The 19868-nt window shown below is 47.3% G+C and overlaps 1 protein-coding gene across 1 annotated transcript in view; it reads right to left on the reverse strand.

The window, feature by feature from the left end:
* The window catches only part of ADAM12 (ADAM metallopeptidase domain 12), a 736937-nt gene that overhangs the window by 615411 nt on the left and 101658 nt on the right, over window positions 1–19868 (reverse strand). The window lies entirely within an intron of this gene.

A 19868-nucleotide genomic window follows, 5' to 3' on the forward strand; every position in this document is an offset into this window, starting at 1 on the left:
CCAACTAATCGTGCTCTTCTAGCTTACTGCAATTGTGCTTTTACCTCTTTTTAAAGACAACACGTAAAACCAGCAGCCAGATAGGGTCTTGTTGTGCAGATTTCATTAACAGGTAATGTGAAATTTGACTATCACCAGGGATGGACTGGGGCTGTTATTCGTCCGCGGCATCCCTTATTGCACCAATAAGGGGCATGGCCACGCTTCACAGTGGGAGTGTCGATAGCCATGGGGGCGTGGTCTCATGCCGGCTGAGCAGAGTGCCGGGAGACGGAGCTACTCTGATAGGCTTTTGTGCGGCCCATTAGGCCATTGGCCCTTCTGGCATTTCTCAGGAGGGCCAGACGTCCAGTCCAGCCATGACTATCACATTGGGCCTCATATTTAAAGTCCATCACAGTATAAGTTGAGACTTTTTTCTGTCTCATCTTGCGTTTCTTTAAGACTCCGTTTGTGTGTTTTTTTCACAATTTATATCTTTTTTGTTTCAAATCTGACTTGTGACTATTTGTGATTAGGGGGCGGAGAATGGGTCTGGAATGGGCATGTAATTGTGGGTAGTAGGCAGAGGAGTAGCGTGAAACCATGGTGCTCGGAGAAAGTGCATGTCATAGCGCCCCCCTTCTGTACTGAACTGTGCCATTGGGGTATGGCCAGCCTGTAGGGGAATACAGAAGTGAAAAGAAAAACAGCAAACAGTGGCAGCATTATGCTGGACATTTGGGGAATGGAATGCTTCGGTGATACACTGTCTGACATTAAGGAGTAGCTCTTTTGCACCCTGTTATTTATGTATACAGTAGCACCTAGGATCTGACTTTTATTTCCTTTGAGTCATTGTTATTAGTCAGTAGAGGAGATTGTATTATATATTCTGATCATTTAACTTAAATTGACAGAGTACATGTGCTAGAGAGATTCCACAGGGTGCACAGCTTATTACTGCGATAACTGCCCCAAGCAGCTGTCACTGGAGTGGGAACACCTATGGGAAGCTCCCTTCTCAGCTATGCTCCTACTGTACTTTGCAACTATACATTGCACCTATATTAATGTGAGTACTACTAACCATGTCATGTCTACCACCATTATCATTATTTCAGGTCTCCTAATATTTTTAAAAAAACCTTTCAAATAACACTGCGTGGTCCTGTCTGGGAATGCCACAGTTACTTTAAATAGCAAAGCAGTGACTTTTTTTAAACTCATACCTTATAATTGAAGTTTAGGATTTTACCTCAGATGTGTAACTATTAAGTCCAGTGAAGCATAATGATTGAATGAATGAGGAGAGAAGGAGGGAGGGGATCAGACAGGGGAAGGGGAGAGGAAAGCGCCTATCAGAGAAGGGAGGTGGAAGAGGCCAATAAGAAATGAGAGGGGAAGGGCAAAGCCAATCAGAGAGGGCCAGTGATAGAAGCCAATAAGAAAGGAGAGGGGAGGGGCAAAGAGATGATCAGAGAGGGGTGGTGACAGAAGCCAATAAGAAAGGAGTGGACAGGGACAAAGCACAGATCACAGGGTAGAGAGGGGAGGGAATTAAAGAGGTGAGAAGTGAATGTAATCAATCTGGCAGGAAAGGGGAGGTGACAGAAGATGATCACAGAGGAGGGAGGGCTGGAAGTGAGGCAATCTGGACAGCTTGAGGGAGCATGAAATGTAGAAACAGATCTCAGATCCATAACTTATTTAGGATATAGAGCAAACAAACCAAGATAAAACTATCAGGTGGCCGTCATACTGTGCAGCGCCCCATGAATTCCGGAACCCTGGATGGCGCCCTCTGTCCATTTTGGCACCCGGAGCTCATGCTCCACTGGAACCACCTTCGCTACACCCCAGGTAGTAGTCATGTGGGTAGTGGGTGAAAATACAGTACGGGTGTGTACTGGGTGCATAGTCTCAAGTTAAGACATGGGCAGCTAAAAAGTTGCAAACGCAATTTACTGAAGGGCCTGGACTTGCGTCAGCTCTGACCCTGGTGTGAGTGTAAAGGTGATAATGATGACTATGAAGCCACTAATGATGACTGTGCACAATTGGTCATAAATGTGAAAAACATCCATTTATTAAAACAGCACATGTAAGTGGCAAGGAATCCTCTTTTTTCAGATTAATGGGGAGATTAATAAATCTTAGAGAGAGATAAAATCAGAGATAATGGACCTCATTCAGAGTCGGTCGTAAGCGGCCACTCGGTCGTACCCAGCGATGTTCGCAAAACAGCACATGCGTAAGTTTCGCAATGCGCGTGCGCAAACTAGCTGTTGTGATTGGAAATTTCTCTCTCCTTCAACTTGGCCAGGTCGTTAGTTTGAGTGACAGGATGAGGCGTTTGTGGGTGGTAACAGGGGAAGGTGCTTGTGAATGGAGGAGTGGAGATCCGAACGCAGGCGTGTCTGACTATGCAAATGGCGTTTTATGGGAGTGCATGGCACATGTGACATGGAAGGTTTTTACACTGACTTGATCGTAGTGCTTAAGAGAGGGTATGGTCAGCCTTAAGCTCTACGACCAGCTCCGATGGTTCCTGATGGTCTCGATTAATCCTTAAATGCCTAGAGATGACGTGTAGTGCGAACGAGAAGGGGGCGTGTTTTTAGTCTTACGACGCAACTTGCGAGCGCTTCATTTGCATATCCGCCCCTTTTCCCTTACGACCGAGCGGCCGCAACGACCGACTCTGAATGAGGTCCAAAGTACCAACCAATCAGCTCCTGTCACTTTACAGGCTGCGTTTGAAAAATTACAGTTAGGAGCTGATTGGTTGGTGCTATTTATCTCTAATTTTATCTCTCCCCCTAAAACCCTTTTTATGCATATAATTGGGGAAGCCAGCACATATATTTAGAAGTGTTGAAATGAAAAAACAAAAACAAAAATGTTATATTTGCGTCTGCTTCACGGAGCAATTCAGATGCTCCAAGCCACTTGGGTACTAATTAACTGCACAGTCCTGCCATTAACATTAATAGATTTCCCCTGTGTGCTGTGATGTTTAACATTTCCTGTACAGCCTATAAAGCCATGTCTCTACTATCATTCCAGTGTTATCTCAGCCAGGTCTAACAAGGGGAGGGAGACACAGATCAAAATGCGATTGACTCATAATAGGTTGCAGAGATGCAACTTTTTTTAAAAATTGCATATTGCGATTATGGGTCTGCAGTAGCGCACGCAGGGGGGGTTTCTAAGCCCCCAGAAACCCCCCCTGACAGGTCACTTTTTTTTCCAGAGACGGAGACAACCTTGACTCCGTCTCTGCACCAGCCCGCGGACCACCCACTATCCCCTTCAGCTACCATTAGCGCTGTCAGCGCTTACGCGTCAGGTGGCTTTCACGTCACCTGACACGGAAGAGCTGACAGCTAAACCGGCAGGGTCCGGGCAGCGCACTGCAATCTCTACACAGTCCTCCCAGAGTGAGCGCGGGAGAGCCTGAGGGAGGATCGCTGCCGCCCAGCAGCCCGGAACTTAGGAGGACGTCCGCAGCCAGCAGTAGGAAAAGCTGTTATTAGTATGTTATGTGTGTGTCTGTGTTTGTACTTAGTAAGTATGCTGCGTGTGTATGCTTTAATATGTGTATGTATGCTGTCCGAATGCTATGAGTGTATGTGCTGAATGCTGTGTGTGTGTACTGTATGTTTGCTGAGTATGTCTCACACATATACTAGATTATATATATATATATATATATATATATATATAAAATCTACACACACAAAAACACTGTATATCTATATATATATATATATATATTATCTACACACAAACAAGGTATATGTATGTATATATATATATATATATATATTTAAATATTTATATATATCGTGTTTATGCATGTGTATATACTATATATATATATATATATATATATATATATAATATATATATGTATATATATAGAAACCCCCCGCTAAAAATCCTGTGTTTGCCACTGGTCTGAGGGCCTGATTCAGAGCCGGACGCTATTTGCGCTCGCTCGTTCAGAAAAAGGGGCCGGATATTTAAATAGAGCGCTCGCTCTTTGCGGTCTGCTGACGCCTTTATGTCTGAATGAGCGAACGAAACATGCGCTCGCTATTTTTTATAAAACGCCCCCTGGCAGCTCGCATCCTACATCATCTCCGCTATTTATTTGATTAATCGAGTACATCGAAAGGCGTATGAACTGCTCGCAGTGCTTGTGGTTGGATTTTCCTACTGCAATCATGCGAACAGTTCAGGCTAAGAAACAACCAAGTGACATGGTCGATGACGCTGCTTTGTTAATTATGCACACCGTTTTGACCGTTTGGCACGCCTGCGTTCGGTTCTCCACTCCCCGTTTTCAAGCACCTTCCCCTGTTACCACCCACAAACGCCTCATTCTGTCACTCAAATTAGCAGGCATTCGCTATTTTGCGAGCACACAATTTCTGACCGCAATGAATGGTTCGCGCATGCGTATTACAACCCATACGCATGCGCAGTTGTGCGAACATCGCTTTGAGCGAACGAGCGGCCGCTTATGAGCGGCTCTGAATCAGGCCCTCAGTCAGAGTCAATTTACTGCAGTTTCAGGCAGTTTCTAAACCAAAAAACACCAAATCCGCTGCTTAGTAAATTTTGGCCTAACTCTGAAGATAGACCTGAATCAATTGCTTGCGTGTTGGGCGGGAGAGCAGGCTATTCAAATCTGCTACAGTATGTTATAGATGGCAGCAAGTGTGTGGTATGAAAGGTCGCCTTTCAAAATACCGACTGGTTCTTAATGTCGACATGGACTTTAGGTGGAAACCAATATGTTGACATTAATAAAATGTCTACATGGTTAAAGGGTCGACATTTTCATAATGCTGCCACCCCAGAATGTCCACATACAGTTTTTAGCTTATTTTAGCCTAACCCTAAAAATAATCAAAAAGCTGTATGTCGATATGTAAAGTGGCAACATTATGAACATGTCGACATTTTAATGATATTGACATTTTTTTTAAGGTCGACATATTATTTTGACAGTAAATTCCATGTTGAAATTCTGACTGTCGACATTCTGACAGGATCCCGACAGCAAACTCTTTACTCTCAGACAGGAAAAACAGATGAATACAATGGGGGTTCATATACTGTACAGTTAGTTGAAAAAGCAATTTGCACCGTGTCGAAGCCGGATGATTGGCTGAGATCAGATCTTTGAAAATATTTGAAGACGACATGTTTGCGTTGTCTGCACGATGCCATCTGGCGTAGTCAGTATAATATCATTGTATACGGCGCTATTTAGCGTTGTGTACATCTGCCGTGTTACTGCACACTGTTAAAGATAATAAATAATAATAATAATAAATGCGCACGGATACACATATGTATTTAAAGACTATATATATATATATATATATATATATATATATATTTTTTTTTTTATATTAGGGGTGTGCACCGGCCACTTTTCATGTTTTGTGTTTTGGTTTTGGATCTGGATCTTTCTTCGTGTTTTGGATCTGGATTGGTTTTGCCAAAACCACCCTTCCGTGTTTTGGGTTCTGGGTTTTGTGTTTTGGATCTGTATTTTTTTTAAAAAAAGCATAAAAACAGCTAAAATCACAGAATTTGTTGGTTTCTCTGCTCCTATGCTATTATTAACCTCAATAACCTTAATTTCCACTCATTTCCAGTCTATTCTGAACACCTCACACCTCACAATAGTGTTTTTATGTCCAAAAGGTTGCACCGAGGTAGCTGGATGACTATGCTAAGCGACACGAGTGGGCGGCACAAACACGTGACCCATCTAGGAGTGACACTGCAGTGGCAGACAGGATGGCAGTTAGAAAAACTAGGCCCCAAACTGTACATAATGCAAAGAAAAAAAAGAAGTGCAAGATGGAATTGTCCTTGGGCCCTCCCACCCACCCTTATGTTGTATAAACAGGACATGCACACTTTAACAAATCAATCATTTCAGCGCCAGGGTCTGCCACACAACTGTGGCTGAAATGATTGGTTCGTTTGGGCCCCCACAAAACAAGCTGGCAATTAATGTGTCCCTGCACAAACTGGCTCTACGGAGGCAAGATGTCATCCTCATCCTCCTCATCCACCGATTCCTCACCCTCTTCAGTGTGTACATCCTCATCCTCACAAAGTATTAACTCGTCCCCACTTGAATCCACCACCACAGGTCCCTCTGTACCTTCTGGAGGCTGGTCTCCCTGGAAGAGCTGATAATTCATTTTGATGAACATCATCTTCTCCACATTCTGTGGAAGCAACCTCCTACGCCTTTCGCTGACAAGGTTCCCGGCTGCACTAAACACTCTTTCGGAGTACACACTGGAGGGGGGGCAACTCAGGTAAAATAGAGCCAGCTTGTACAGGGGCCTCCAAATTGCCTCTTTTTCCTGCCAGTACAGGTATGGACTGTCTGACATGCCTACTTGGATGCTGTCACCGATGTAATCCTCCACCATTCTGTCAATGGTGACAGTATCATATGCAGTGACAGTAGACATGTCAGAAATTGTTGCCAGGTCCTTCAGTCCGGACCAGATGTCCAAACTTGGTCCTGCCTGCCCTGCATCACCGCCAGCGGGTTGCTTAGGATACCTAAGTTTTTTCCTGGCAGCCCCAGTTGCGGGAGAAAATGAAGAAGGAGCCGTTGACGTGTCACGTTCCGCTTCAGCTGACAGTGTGTCCACCAGCAGGTCTTTGCACCTCTGCAGGCTTGTGTCGGCCGGAAAGAGAGACACCACATAGGCTTTAAACCTAGGATCAAGCACGGTGGCCAAAATGTAGTGGTCTGATTTCAACAGATTGACCACCCTGGAATCCTGGCAAAGCGAATGAAGGGCTTCATCCACAAGTCCCACATGCCGAGCGGAATCGCTCCGTCTTAGCTCCTCCTTCACTTTCTCCAGCTGCTTCTGCAAAAGCCTGATGAGGGGAATGATTTGACTCAAGCTGGCAGTGTCTGAACTGACTTCACGTGTGGCAAGTTCGAAGGGCTGGAGAACCTTGCACAACACGGAAATCATTCTCCACTGCGCTTGAGTCAGGTGCATACCCCCTCCTTTGCCTATGTCATAGGTGGATGTATAGGCTTGTATGGCCTTTTGCTGCTCCTCCATCCTCTGAAGCATATAGAGGGTTGAGTTCCACCACGTCACAACCTCTTGCTTCAGGTGATGGCGGGGCAGGTTCAAGAGTGTTTGCTGGCGCTCCAGTCTTCGGCACGCAGTCGCTGAATGGCGAAAGTGGCCAGAAATTTTTCGGCCCACCCAAAGCGTCTCCTGCACGCCCCTGTCGCTTTTCAGAAAATTCTGCACCACCAAGTTTATTGTGTGAGCAAAACATGGGACGTGCTGGAATTTGCCCAGATGTAATGCCCGCACAATATTGGTGGCGTTGTCAGATATCACAAATCCCCAGGAGAGTCTAAGTGGGGTAAGCCACTGGGCGATGATTTCCCTCAGTTTCTCTAAGAGGTTGTCGGCGGTGTGCCTCTTACTGAAACCGGTGATACACAGCGTAGCCTGCCTTGTAACGAGCTGGCGTTTCTGAGATGCTGCTACTGGTGACGCTGCTGCTGTTGCTGCGTAAGGTGATACATCTACCCAGTGGGCTGTCACAGTCATATAGTCCTTAGTCTGCCCTGTTTCACTTGTCCACATGTCCGTGGTTAAGTGGACATTGTGTACAACGGCATTTTTCAGGACACTGAGGACACTTTTTCTGACGTTTCTGTACAGTCTCGGTATCGCCTGCCTAGTGAAGTGGAATCTAGACGGGATTTGGAACCGGGGACACACTACCTCCATCAATTGTCTAAATCCCACTGCACTAATGGCGGATACCGGACGCACGTCTAACACCAACATAGCAGTCAAGGCCTCAGTTATACGTTTTGCTTCAGGATGACTGCTGTCGTACTTCATCCTCCTCGCTAAGGACTGTTGGAGGGTCAATTGTTTAGTAAAAGTAGTGGTGTTCCTACTTCCTCTCTGGGATGATGAACGACTCCCAGCAGCAGCAACAGCAGCAGCGGCAGCAGTAGGCGTAGCAATGCAGGATCCTCCAGAGGAATCCCGGATAGGAGAGTCAGTCATGCCAGTGACATGGCCTGCAGGACTACTTCCGATCCTGACTAAGGAGGAAATTGACGAGGAGGGAGTTGACGGTGTGGTTTGCAGGCGCTTGGATACAACAGGACAACGGGATTTAGGTGTCCCTGGACTGCTTACGGTCTTAGCCAAAGTTTCTGAACTTGACAGTAACTTTTTATGAACGCGCTGCAGGTGCCGTATAAGGGAGGATGTTCCTAGGTGGTTGACGTCCCTACCCCTACTTATTTCACCTTTACATATGGTACATATGGCAAGACAGTTGTTGTCCGGATTTGGATAGAAATATTGCCAGACCAAAGAGATGGAATGTTTGGTCTTCTGCCCAGGCATGACCGTGATGGGCTTTTTCATCCCACGGACAACAACTGTCTCCCCCGGAGCCTGATTTAAACAAACCACATCACCATCAGAATCCTCCTCGCCAACTTCCTCCTCAGCGCCAGCTACACCAGTATCCTCATCCTGTTGTACTTCAACAGTGACATCTTCAATTTGCATATCAGCAAGTGGACTGTGGGTGCTCCTTTCAGCACTTGCAGGGGGCGTGCAAATGGTGGAAAGAGCCACCTCTTCCCGTCCAGTGCTGGGAAGGTCAGGCATCGCAACCACCACCACACTTGGACTCTCCTTGGGGATTTGTGATATCTTCTTAGAAAGCACAGTTCTTCGCTGTGCTTTTGCCAGCTTAACTCTTTTGATTTTTTTAGTGGGAGGAGGGCTTCCATCGTCATGTGAAGCTGAACCACTAGTCATGAACATACTAGGGATCGACATTAGCCGTTCCTTGCCACTCCGTGTCGTAAATGGCATATTGGCAAGTTTACGTTTCTCTTCAGCTGATTTAAATGTCTTTTTCAAGGTCATTTTCCTGAACTTTGCCATTTGGGATTGTATGTGCCCTCTACTATGACATTGGGCATCGGCCTTGGCAGACGACGTTGATGGCATGTTATCGTCTATGTCATGACTAGTGGCAGCAGCTTCAGCACTAGGAGGAAGTGGTTCTTGATCTTTCTCTATTTTATTTTTATCGGAGAAAGTTTGGTCCTCCATTTATGTTATATCGATTTGATATATACGTGCGGCTAAACACAGAAAATAATTTTTTTTTTGGTTTGGACTGGAGTGTACTTTCGGGGGTTACAGCACCCTTTAATGGTCAAGCCAGCCGGCCCTTTACTTATGACACAGGCGCACGCTTGGCACTACTTTGTTGATGCACGTGCGGCTACTGCGCACACAATTCACAAACACAGAAAATAATTTTTTTTTTGGTTTGGACTGGAGTGTACTTTGGGGGTTACAGCACCCTTTAACGGTCAAGCCAGCTGGCCCTTTACTTATGACACAGGCGCACTCTTGGCACTACTTTGTTGATGCACGTGCGGCTACTGCGCACACAATTCACAAACACAGAAAATAATTTTTTTTTGGGTTTGGACTGGAGTGTACTTTCGGGGGTTACAGCACCCTTAACGGTCAAGCCAGCCGGCCCTTTACTTATGACACAGGCGCACGCTTGGCACTACTTTGTTGATGCACGTGCGGCTACTGCGCACACAATTCACAAACACAGAAAATAATTTTTTTTTTGGTTTGGACTGGAGTGTACTTTCGGGGGTTACAGCACCCTTAACGGTCAAGCCAGCCGGCCCTTTACTTATGACACAGGCGCACGCTTGGCACTACTTTGTTGATGCACGTGCGGCTACTGCGCACACAATTCACAAACACAGAAAATAATTTTTTTTTTGGTTTGGACTGGAGTGTACTTTCGGGGGTTACAGCACCCTTAACAGTCAAGCCAGCCGGCCCTTTACTTATGACACAGGCGCACGCTTGGCACTACTTTGTTGATGCACGTGCGGCTACTGCGCACACAATTCACAAACACAGAAAATAATTTTTTTTTGGTTTGGATTGGAGTGTACTTTCGGGGGTTACAGCACCCTTTAACGGTCAAGCCAGCCGGCCCTTTACTTATGACACAGGCGCACGCTTGGCACTACTTTGTTGATGCACGTGCGGCTACTGCGCACACAATTCACAAACACAGAAAATAATTTTTTTTTTGGTTTGGACTGGAGTGTACTTTCGGGGGTTACAGCACCCTTAACAGTCAAGCCAGCCGGCCCTTTACTTATGACACAGGCGCACGCTTGGCACTACTTTGTTGATACACGTGCGGCTACTGCGCACACAATTCACAAACACAGAAAATAATTTTTTTTTTGGTTTGGACTGGAGTGTACTTTCGGGGGTTACAGCACCCTTAACGGTCAAGCCAACCGGCCCTTTACTTATGACACAGGCGCACGCTTGGCACTACTTTGTTGATGCACGTGCGGCTACTGCGCACACAATTCACAAACACAGAAAATATATTATTTTTTTAGCACTTGGGGGGAGCACCCCTGATGGACAGAGCACCCCCTGGACAACACTACAGCACCCCTTTAGGACTGGGACACTGCACAGGACTTTGGAGTGGACACAGGCCCTATGGAGAACTGACTGCACAACACAGTCCAGCCAGCCCCTATGGACTTTGAAGTAGTGGACACAGCCCCTATTAACAACAGCAGCACAGCACAACACAGCCAGCCCCTATGGACTTTGAAGTAGTGGACAACAGCAGCACTACACTACACTACACTACACAGCCCTAACTCCCACCCTCCCTCTTCACTGTCCACAGCCGAGTGAGAAAATGGCGCCGACGCGGGTACCTTATATAGGATCCAAAACCCGCGAGACTCGGAAGGCGGGATGATGACGTTTTGCCTCGATTTCAGATCCGAGTCAGGCGGGAAAAGTCGAGCCTGACTCGGATTGGACTCGGATAGGGGGGGCTCGGGGGGGTTCGGATTTCAGAAATCCGAACCCGCTCACCCCTAATATATATATATTGTGATAGGATCACTGGTAAAGTGGTCTGTGGCAGGTACATTGGTCCCAGATTCCTGTCTTATGTGTTCTAAACCCCCAGGAGAAAGTCTGCACTGTAGCAGGCTTGAGTTTCGGCTTTTTGAAAAGCCGGTTTGGGACCTGGGGGTTGTGGGTGAGAGGAGAGGGAGGGCTCCACCCATGGCCACTCCAGGTTTTGGTTCTCGCAGCCTGGTAACAGGTTGTTAGGGTTTCCACCTGAGAGTGGCCAATATAAGCCTAGTGTGTTGAGGGCTGATTGTCTCACCTGGGAGAGCAGACAGGGAGTTTGCTCAGAGACACTTGAAAACCTAACTGTAAGTGTTGTGCTGTGCTTTTGTTGCTGGTGAGCGCATTAGACCCTGCCAGGTTCTGGTAGTGAGGGAACTACCTGTGAAGTTAGTGCCCCGACAGGGCTAGGATTTACGTTTATGTTTTCTTTGTGTTATTTCTGACATTGTACAATAAAGACTGGCGCCGACCAGCTTGTACTTGCATCCAGACTGGTGTGCTGCTTCCCTGCTGCTGTGTGTGTGTGTGTGTAAGGAAGGAGTCCTCTACCCAGGAGAGGGACCCCCTAACCTAGCTGTGTCACAATATGGTGGAGAATGCGGGCAACCACACACACTGAAGTTGCAGCAAGAGGAAAACAGACACCCAATTTGTGAGTGTGGAAATAACACTGTGTCCTTGGAGTCCCATAGAGGAGGCGTCAGCCAATGCTCAGAGAGGCAAGGTTCAGCTTCCAACCTACACCCCAGGACAAAATGGAGGACATTATTAAGGCCTTGCTCCAAGCTACCAGGGCTCAGCAGGAAGCTACAGCAGCTCAGCAGGAGACTAACAGACTTCAACAGGTCTCCATTGAGGAAAACAGCCAGGCCATAAGAGAGGTTGTACAGCACCTGGTCGCCCGGCCCAGAGAGGTTACTACTGGTCCTCCCACCCCTACTCACTCCGTACGAGCCAGTCACTCCCTCCAAAAGATGACTTCGGGCGATGATGTGGAGGCCTATCTCGCCGCATTTGAAAGAACGGCCGAAAGGGAGAGTTGGCCCAAGGAGCAGTGGGCAAGTCTGGTGGCACCTTTTTTGTCTGGGGAGCCACAAAAGGCCTATTTCGACTTATGCCTGGCTGATGCCAAGGACTATTAAAAACTAAAACAGGAGATCCTAACTCGCTTGGGAGTCACCACCTTTGTTCGTGCCCAACGGGTCCACCGCTGGGAGTTCCATAGGGACAAGCCTCCACGTTCACAGATGCATGACCTCGTCCATCTGTCCTCAAAATGGCTACAGCCTGAGACGCTGACGGGACCACAGATCGTGGAAGGGGTCGTGATGGACCGGTACCTGCGATCATTACCTGTGACTCTGCGCAAGTGGGTGAGCCATGCAGACCCTAAGTCCGCGGACCAGTTGGTCGAGCTGGTGGAGAGGTATGTGGCGGCTGAGGAGCTGATGAGTATGCCCCACCGAGCCCCGATGGCGCACCGGCGAACTCCCACAGACACTGGTAAGACTGTTCCAGGGGAGAAGGGTGCTGGGCGGTGGAATGTACCTAAGACTGAGGGTGTAGAACCTGGAGACAGGCCTGCCAGGCCAGGAAGGTTCTTGCCCCGTAAACGACTAGACATTAATATGACTCAGTGTTTCCGATGTTGTGGCTTCGGCCATATTGCCGCTAATTGTCCACTTACAACTGAACCTATGCAATGTGATACTGCTCATGTCTACCGCAGGGGGTCTTTCTTTGCACAGACAGCCTGTACGGCTGACCGGCAGGCTGAGACTGATAAGCACATGTGTGTACTCACTGTAGATGGCAACCGAGTAGAGGCACTGTTAGACTCTGGTAGCTTGGTGACACTTATAAAAGCTGAGCTGGTGAACCCCTTGAGGCATACAGGGAAAACTGTTGGTGTGACCTGCATATATGGGGATACTCGATATTATGTTACGGCCGAGGTGAACATCGAGACACCATGTGGCTCTGCTATAGTTTCTGTGGGTTTGGTGCATGGTCTGGTGTACGATGCAATATTGGGGAGAGACTTTGCTCACTTCTGGAAGTTGTGGGAAAGCCGTTTTGTTCCAGAGGTGAACAACCCCAATCCATTTGAGAAGGTTGTCGATGTAGTGGAGGAGGGAGTTTCTTCTGAGTCAGAGTTATTCCCTTTTTCTACTATGGTTGGCGAACTAGAGAATGCGGAACGTGACGGTGGCCCGCCAACTGATGTGCCTCCCATTGAGGTGGGAAGTGTTGTTGGGCCAGGTGATCGTCTGCCTGATTTAGAGGTCAGAAGAGAGGTCTTTGCCGTGGAGCAGTTGAATGACCCTACTTTGGTAAAAGCCAGGGAAAATGTAAAAGTAGTTGATGGTAAACCTGTAGACCCTGATAGTCCTTTGTCCTATCCCCACATGGCAATGTGGCAGGATTTGTTATATCAGGTGACTAAGAAGGGGGAAGATGTTGTGGAACAACTAATAGTTCCCAAAGCCTACAGAAGAACAGTATTGGATCTGGCCCATGGTGATATAACGGCAGGCCATCTAGGGGTAGAGAAAACCACTGAGCGAATAATGCAGAGGTTTTTCTGGCACAGGCTGCATAAAGAGGTATCTGACTTTTGCGCATCCTGCCCTGAGTGTCAGTATCATGCTCCCACGCCACATTTTAAGGGTCCACTAGTTCCATTGCCTATTATAGAGGTGCCGTTTGAAAGAATAGCGATGGATTTGGTTGGACCCTTAATGAAGTCTGCCAGGGGACACCAGTATATTCTGGTCATAATGGATTACGCTACCAGGTACCCGGAAGCGATCCCGTTGCGCAATACGTCAACCAAGACCATTGCCAGAGAGCTAGTTCATGTCTTTAGCAGGCTGGGTATACCCAAGGAGATACTAACTGACCAGGGTACACCGTTTATGTCAAAAGTCATGAAAGAGTTATGCCGCCTGTTCAAAATTGAACAGTTAAGAACTTCGGTTTATCACCCCCAAACCGATGGGCTGGTCGAGAGGTTTAACAAGACGTTAAAACACATGCTTAGGAAAGTGGTCGACAAGGATGGTAGGGATTGGGATTACTTATTGCCATATTTATTGTTGGCCATAAGAGAGGTTCCCCAGTCCTCCACCGGGTTTTCACCCTTCGACTTGTTGTATGGGAGACACCCAAGGAGGTTACTAGACATTGCCAAAGAGACATGGGAGGGGCAGTCTAGTCCTTACAAAACGGTGATTGAGTATGTTTCTCAAATGCAGGAGAGAATTGCTGCGGTAGTGCCGATAGTGAGAGAGCACCTGGAACAGGCTCAACAGGCACAGCAGAGGGTATACAACCGCAATGCTCGGTTACGCAGCTTTGCTCCTGGGGACAGAGTGTTAGTATTGGTTCCCACTGTGGAAAATAAACTTTTGGCTAAATGGCAAGGGCCCTTTGAAATCTTAGAAAGAGTGGGGCAGGTCAATTACAAAGTTTACCAGCCGGGGAAAAGAAAGCCGGAACAGATATACCATATAAATCTGTTAAATCTGTTAAAGCCCTGGAAAGATAGAACGGTACTGTCGGCCGACCGAGCCCCTCCAGTAGATCCAGGGCCCTTAGTTCCCGAAGTGACAGTGGCAAAAACCCTGTCGGCATTTCAACAACAAGAGGTCAAGGAATTTCTGATTAGAAATGGGGTGCTGTTCTCTGACGTACCTGGGAAAACCTCGGTCATTAAACATGACATCATCACTGACCCAGTAAATCTAAAGCCCTATAGGTTACCAGAAGCACAAAGAGAATCGGTGTCGAAAGAAATTAAAAATATGCTAGAGTTAGGGGTTATTGAAGAATCACATAGCGAATGGTCAAGTCCCATTGTGTTGATTCCAAAGCCAGACGGGAGTGTGCGTTTCTGCAATGACTTGAGAAAGTTGAACAGTGTTTCAAAATTCGATGCCTACCCGATGCCAAGAGTGGATGAGCTGATTGAGAGACTAGGGACGGCAAGGTATTTAACCACTCTGGACCTAACCAAAGGGTATTGGCAAGTAGCGTTAACCGAGAGCGCCAAACAAAAGACAGCTTTTTCAGCGCCAGAGGGCTTGTTTCAGTACAAGATGTTGCCCTTCGGGCTACATGGGGCACCTGCTACCTTCCAAAGAATGATGGACAGGATTCTAAGGCCCCATAGACTGTATGCGGCTGCTTATCTGGATGACGTGGTCATTCATAGTCCTGAATGGCAGTCTCACTTACCCAGGGTACAAGCAGTGTTGGACTCCATCTATAAGGCAGGTTTGACAGCCAACCCAAAAAAGTGTTGTCTAGGCATGGAGGAAGTAAAATATCTGAGATACACCATTGGCAGAGGCCTGATAAAGCCTCAGCTCAATAAAGTTGATGCCATACAAAACTGGCCACGGCCTCTGAATAAGAAGCAGGTGAGAGCCTTCTTGGGAATTACGGGGTACTACAGGAGGTTTATACCCAACTTTGCCACCATGGCAGTCCCACTGACTGACCTGACCAAAGGCAAACAAAAAGTCAAGGTAGAATGGAGTCCTGAGGCAGAGAAAGCTTTTTAGGAGTTGAAAGTAGCGTGTTCCCAACCAGTCCTGATGACTCCTAATTTTGAAAGGGAATTCATAGTACAAACCGATGCATCAGAAGTAGGTATAGGAGCGGTCCTGTCCCAGAACAAGGAGGGTGAGGAGCAACCTATTTTCTATCTTAGCAGAAAGTTGAGAAACTATGCCACAGTGGAGAAGGAGGCGTTGGCCATAAAGTGGGCGTTAGAGGCTCTCAGGTACTACTTGGTCGGAAGAAAGTTCAAATTGATCACTGACCATGCCCCTCTGAAGTGGATGTCTGAAAATAAGGACAGTAATGCGAGAATTACGAGATGGTTCTTGGCGTTACAAACTTTTAAATTTTCAGTGGAACACAGGCCAGGAAGCCAGCTGGCCAATGCAGATGCGTTGTCACGCGTTCATTGTTTGGGGGCTTCAGTTGTTCCGGCCCACAGGTCAAAACAAAGGGGGGGGATATGTGATAGGATCACTGGTAAAGTGGTCTGTGGCAGGTACATTGGTCCCAGATTCCTGTCTTATGTGTTCTAAACCCCCAGGAGAAAGTCTGCACTGTAGCAGGCTTGAGTTTCGGCTTTTTGAAAAGCCGGTTTGGGACCTGGGGGTTGTAGGTGAGAGGAGAGGGAGGGCTCCACCTACGGCCACTCCAGGTTTTGGTTCTCGGAGCCTGGTAACAGGTTGTTAGGGTTTCCACCTGAGAGTGGTCAATACAAGCCTAGTGTGTTGAGGGCTGATTGTCTCACCTGGGAGAGCAGACAGGGAGTTTGCTCAGAGACACTTGAAAACCTAACTAAGTGTTGTGCTGTGCTTTTGTTGCTGGTGAGGGCATTAGGCCCTGCCAGGTTCTGGTAGTGAGGGAACTACCTGTGAAGTTAGTGCCCCGACAGGGCTAGGATTTACGTTTATGTTTTCTTTGTGTTATTTCTGACATTGTACAATAAAGACTGGCGCCGACCAGCTTGTACTTGCATCCAGACTGGTGTGCTGCTTCCCTGCTGCTGTGTGTGTGTGTAAGGAAGGAGTCCTCTACCCAGGAGAGGGACCCCCTAACCTAACTGTGTCACAATATATATATATATATATATATATTATATATATATATATATATATATATATATAAAAAAATTCAAGGTTTGTCCAGTGCTGGGAGACAAGTCTTGTGGACATGTCTGTGACTAGTAATTGAAAAACACACACATATTGTGAGGTGCAGACGAGTGTTTTGCATGAACCATTGTGTTTAAGTCTGACTATCATTGTATGCCTATAGGAACTAGCATTTACATTCCAAATAGGCTGGAGAGAGGCCTTTGATTACATTGTGATTCCATCAAGTATCTGCTGGCCATCTCTGATCAGGACAACTCTATTGGAAGCGGTATGTAATACTGCCGGCGCAGTTTGAATCCCGGCAGTCTCAGGCCGACAGAGGAACAGATCCCGGCAGCACAGCCCGACAGCGCTGGAAATCCCAATCGCCCCCAGTTAAGTACTAACTATCCTAACCTACCCCCCTATCCCTCCCTTAGGGTGCCTAACCCTAACCTCCCTCCCAAGTGCCTAACCCTAACCCCCCCCTTCCCCGCTGCTTAAACCTAAGTCCTCCGGGGGGGTGCCTAACCCTAACCTCCCCCCAGGGGTGCCTAACCCTAACCCTCCCTCCCCATAGCCTAACCCTAACCTCCCGGGGGGGTGTGCCTAACCCAAAGTCCCCCCCGGGAGCCGTAAACCTAAGCGGCTGTCCGCTCGCGGCGCCCAGCATCCCTTCGATCGGGATGCTGGGCGCCAGTCTCCCGTCATCGGTAAAATGAGCGGCGTCTATATCTAGACGCCGGTGAATTCACCCTCGCCGGGATATGACAGTCGGGAAGCCAGCTGTCGGTATAATGTCAGCTGGCTTCCCGATTGCATCCCGCGTGCACACATATACACAGTTGCTATTTTGCTATTGTAAATATAAACACACAGTGCATGTTTGCGCTGTACACAACCCCTGCACACAGCGCACCTTTTACGCTGCGTGTAGACGCACAACGCATACTTACATATAATCATAAATATACACTCACTCATAAAAGATTCCTTTACATTAAACTTAATATTAGAGGTTTTAATAGCATATAATTATGTTGTGAAATGTATGTATATGATAATTAAGGTATATATGGTAGACATGTTTGGTACTATACTGACACACTGTTTATTTCCAGATATACAAATCTATCAGCGAGGGAGTCGCATCTTGCGTTCGATGGTTATGGATCATAGGAAATTATTGGTTAGAATGTATACTCTGTATGTAGTGTCTTAAACCAATTATAGAAAGACAATGTAATCTCAAGAGACTGTGGAGAATTGGGACATACCCCTAGTGAACTGTCCTATGAACTTCAGCGTACTACAAAGACCCAAGAGCAAGAACCAATGGAATTATGTTTGTCTGTCTACATTATTGTTATCATGATCTGTTAGGGTATATAGCCTGTGTCTCGGTCCCAGTCAGTAGCCATTCTTCTTGGATGACCACTGGCTCTTGGACTGATGACTGTATGCTGGGACCGGTGCGCAGCAATTTAAGGGTATTCATAAACTTTATATTCTGTTTTTTCAACTTCCTACACATCCTGTGCCTGATTTTTAGCAGCACGAATGTCTGAATGTAGTTGCATACGCATCTTTGAGAATGAAGGCTCATAGCTGTAGGCATGTCAGTCATTTCTCTACAGTCGCTAAATGTGAGTTTCTGGATGGCAATAGGGTGGCAATAATGAGAGACGTTTTGTGAGTGTGTCGGGGTGTGTTGCAGGTGTGTAGCCAGAGTGACTTGCTATTCTGCGTGCATATGCATTGTGGGTGCCATATTTCATCTCATCTCCTGCACCCATGGTAGCATGGGGAAGGTGTGCGCCCCCGTGATAATAATTATGGCTACAGTCGCGGATGAAAGATGTGGGATTAAAATTTCCACCCTTGGAGTAAGCTTTGTGCCCCTCACAAGTAAAGATGACACCCCAGCAAAAATTCTATATACAAAGCTCCACCTGCATGTCACCTCAGTCCTCCCATTGTCTGGCACCTTCACCATATTTGTGCCTTCTGGGAGTTCCAAAGCAGAGACAATCACAGTACTGGGTGTAACGTGGGGAGCCAGAGAGGAGAGGGCACGTGTGCAGACTACGCGGGGGGCACCATCTTCTCTTTTCCGGGCCCCGTCTTATCTGTACTCAGTATACTTTGACTTTGTGCCTTTTCTACTCTGCATGCACAATTCTATGGGAAAATGGCCACCGCACCATTTTCCCGGTGATTTCTCCTTCTGTGCGGGACTCCAGAGAGAAGTATAATTCTATAGATGCAGGGTGTGCACTGCCCAGGGGCCTGTATACACTGCACACCCTGCAGCCATTATAGATACGCCAATGGGCAGAGTGATGTTGGGTATGTGGAAGATGATGGCGGGAATAACTAGTGACACTAGTCTAGTGTAGCCAGAGAATGGGGCAATGTATTGGTTTACCTTGGGTGCAAAATCCAGTGTCAGAATGAATTTCAATAAAGAGTAGAATAAAAGTGCAATTGTTCCTTCATTTAGATAATTTTAACACTTCTGCAATATTGCATTTGATGTTGTATGTTCGATGACTGAACCTGAAGCTTTGACTGTTTACACAGTATTTACACAGGGGCCTGAGAGGGGGAATGGGGGGTGACGGATACTATTCACCCAGGATCAGGCTCATCTGGGTGGCTCAGTGGGGACCTAGGACAGCATGAAGGAGGAGAAATGCCCCCTTATGCCCGCTAAGCATTGGTACAAATAGTGGCCCTGATTCAGAGCACTCGCTCTGAATCAGGGCTTTTTTTTTTTTAAGGAGCCGGCCTCCTGGCCGCTCGCACGAGACCCTTGTGGTAGGGTCTTGTTCCCGCAAGCCCCAGTGAGCTTCCTGCTCTAAATAGATGTCAGTGGTGCCTCCCTCAAATGGAAGGCGTTCCTTCGGGAACGCCTCCGTTTGTGCAGCCACCCTGCCTGCCCGCCTCCAAAATGGGGCGAGCTGTCAATCACAATTGACAGCCGTCCCGTTTTGGTGCGAGACCCGTAGTGACGGAGCGCCCGTCGCTGGCCGGGTTTCGCAGATGCACAGGGGGCAAACATCGACCTGCTTGCAAGCGGGTCTGAATCAGCCCCAGTATCTTTATTCCGAGTTTTAGTCAGCAAATCTGGATAAATGTCAACAGGGGTATTTTCTTGACATGT

Source organism: Taudactylus pleione, unplaced genomic scaffold (assembly GCF_031769625.1).
Source record: "Taudactylus pleione unplaced genomic scaffold, aTauple2 ptg000034l, whole genome shotgun sequence".
In the NCBI taxonomy this organism is placed as follows: Eukaryota; Metazoa; Chordata; class Amphibia; order Anura; family Myobatrachidae; genus Taudactylus; species Taudactylus pleione.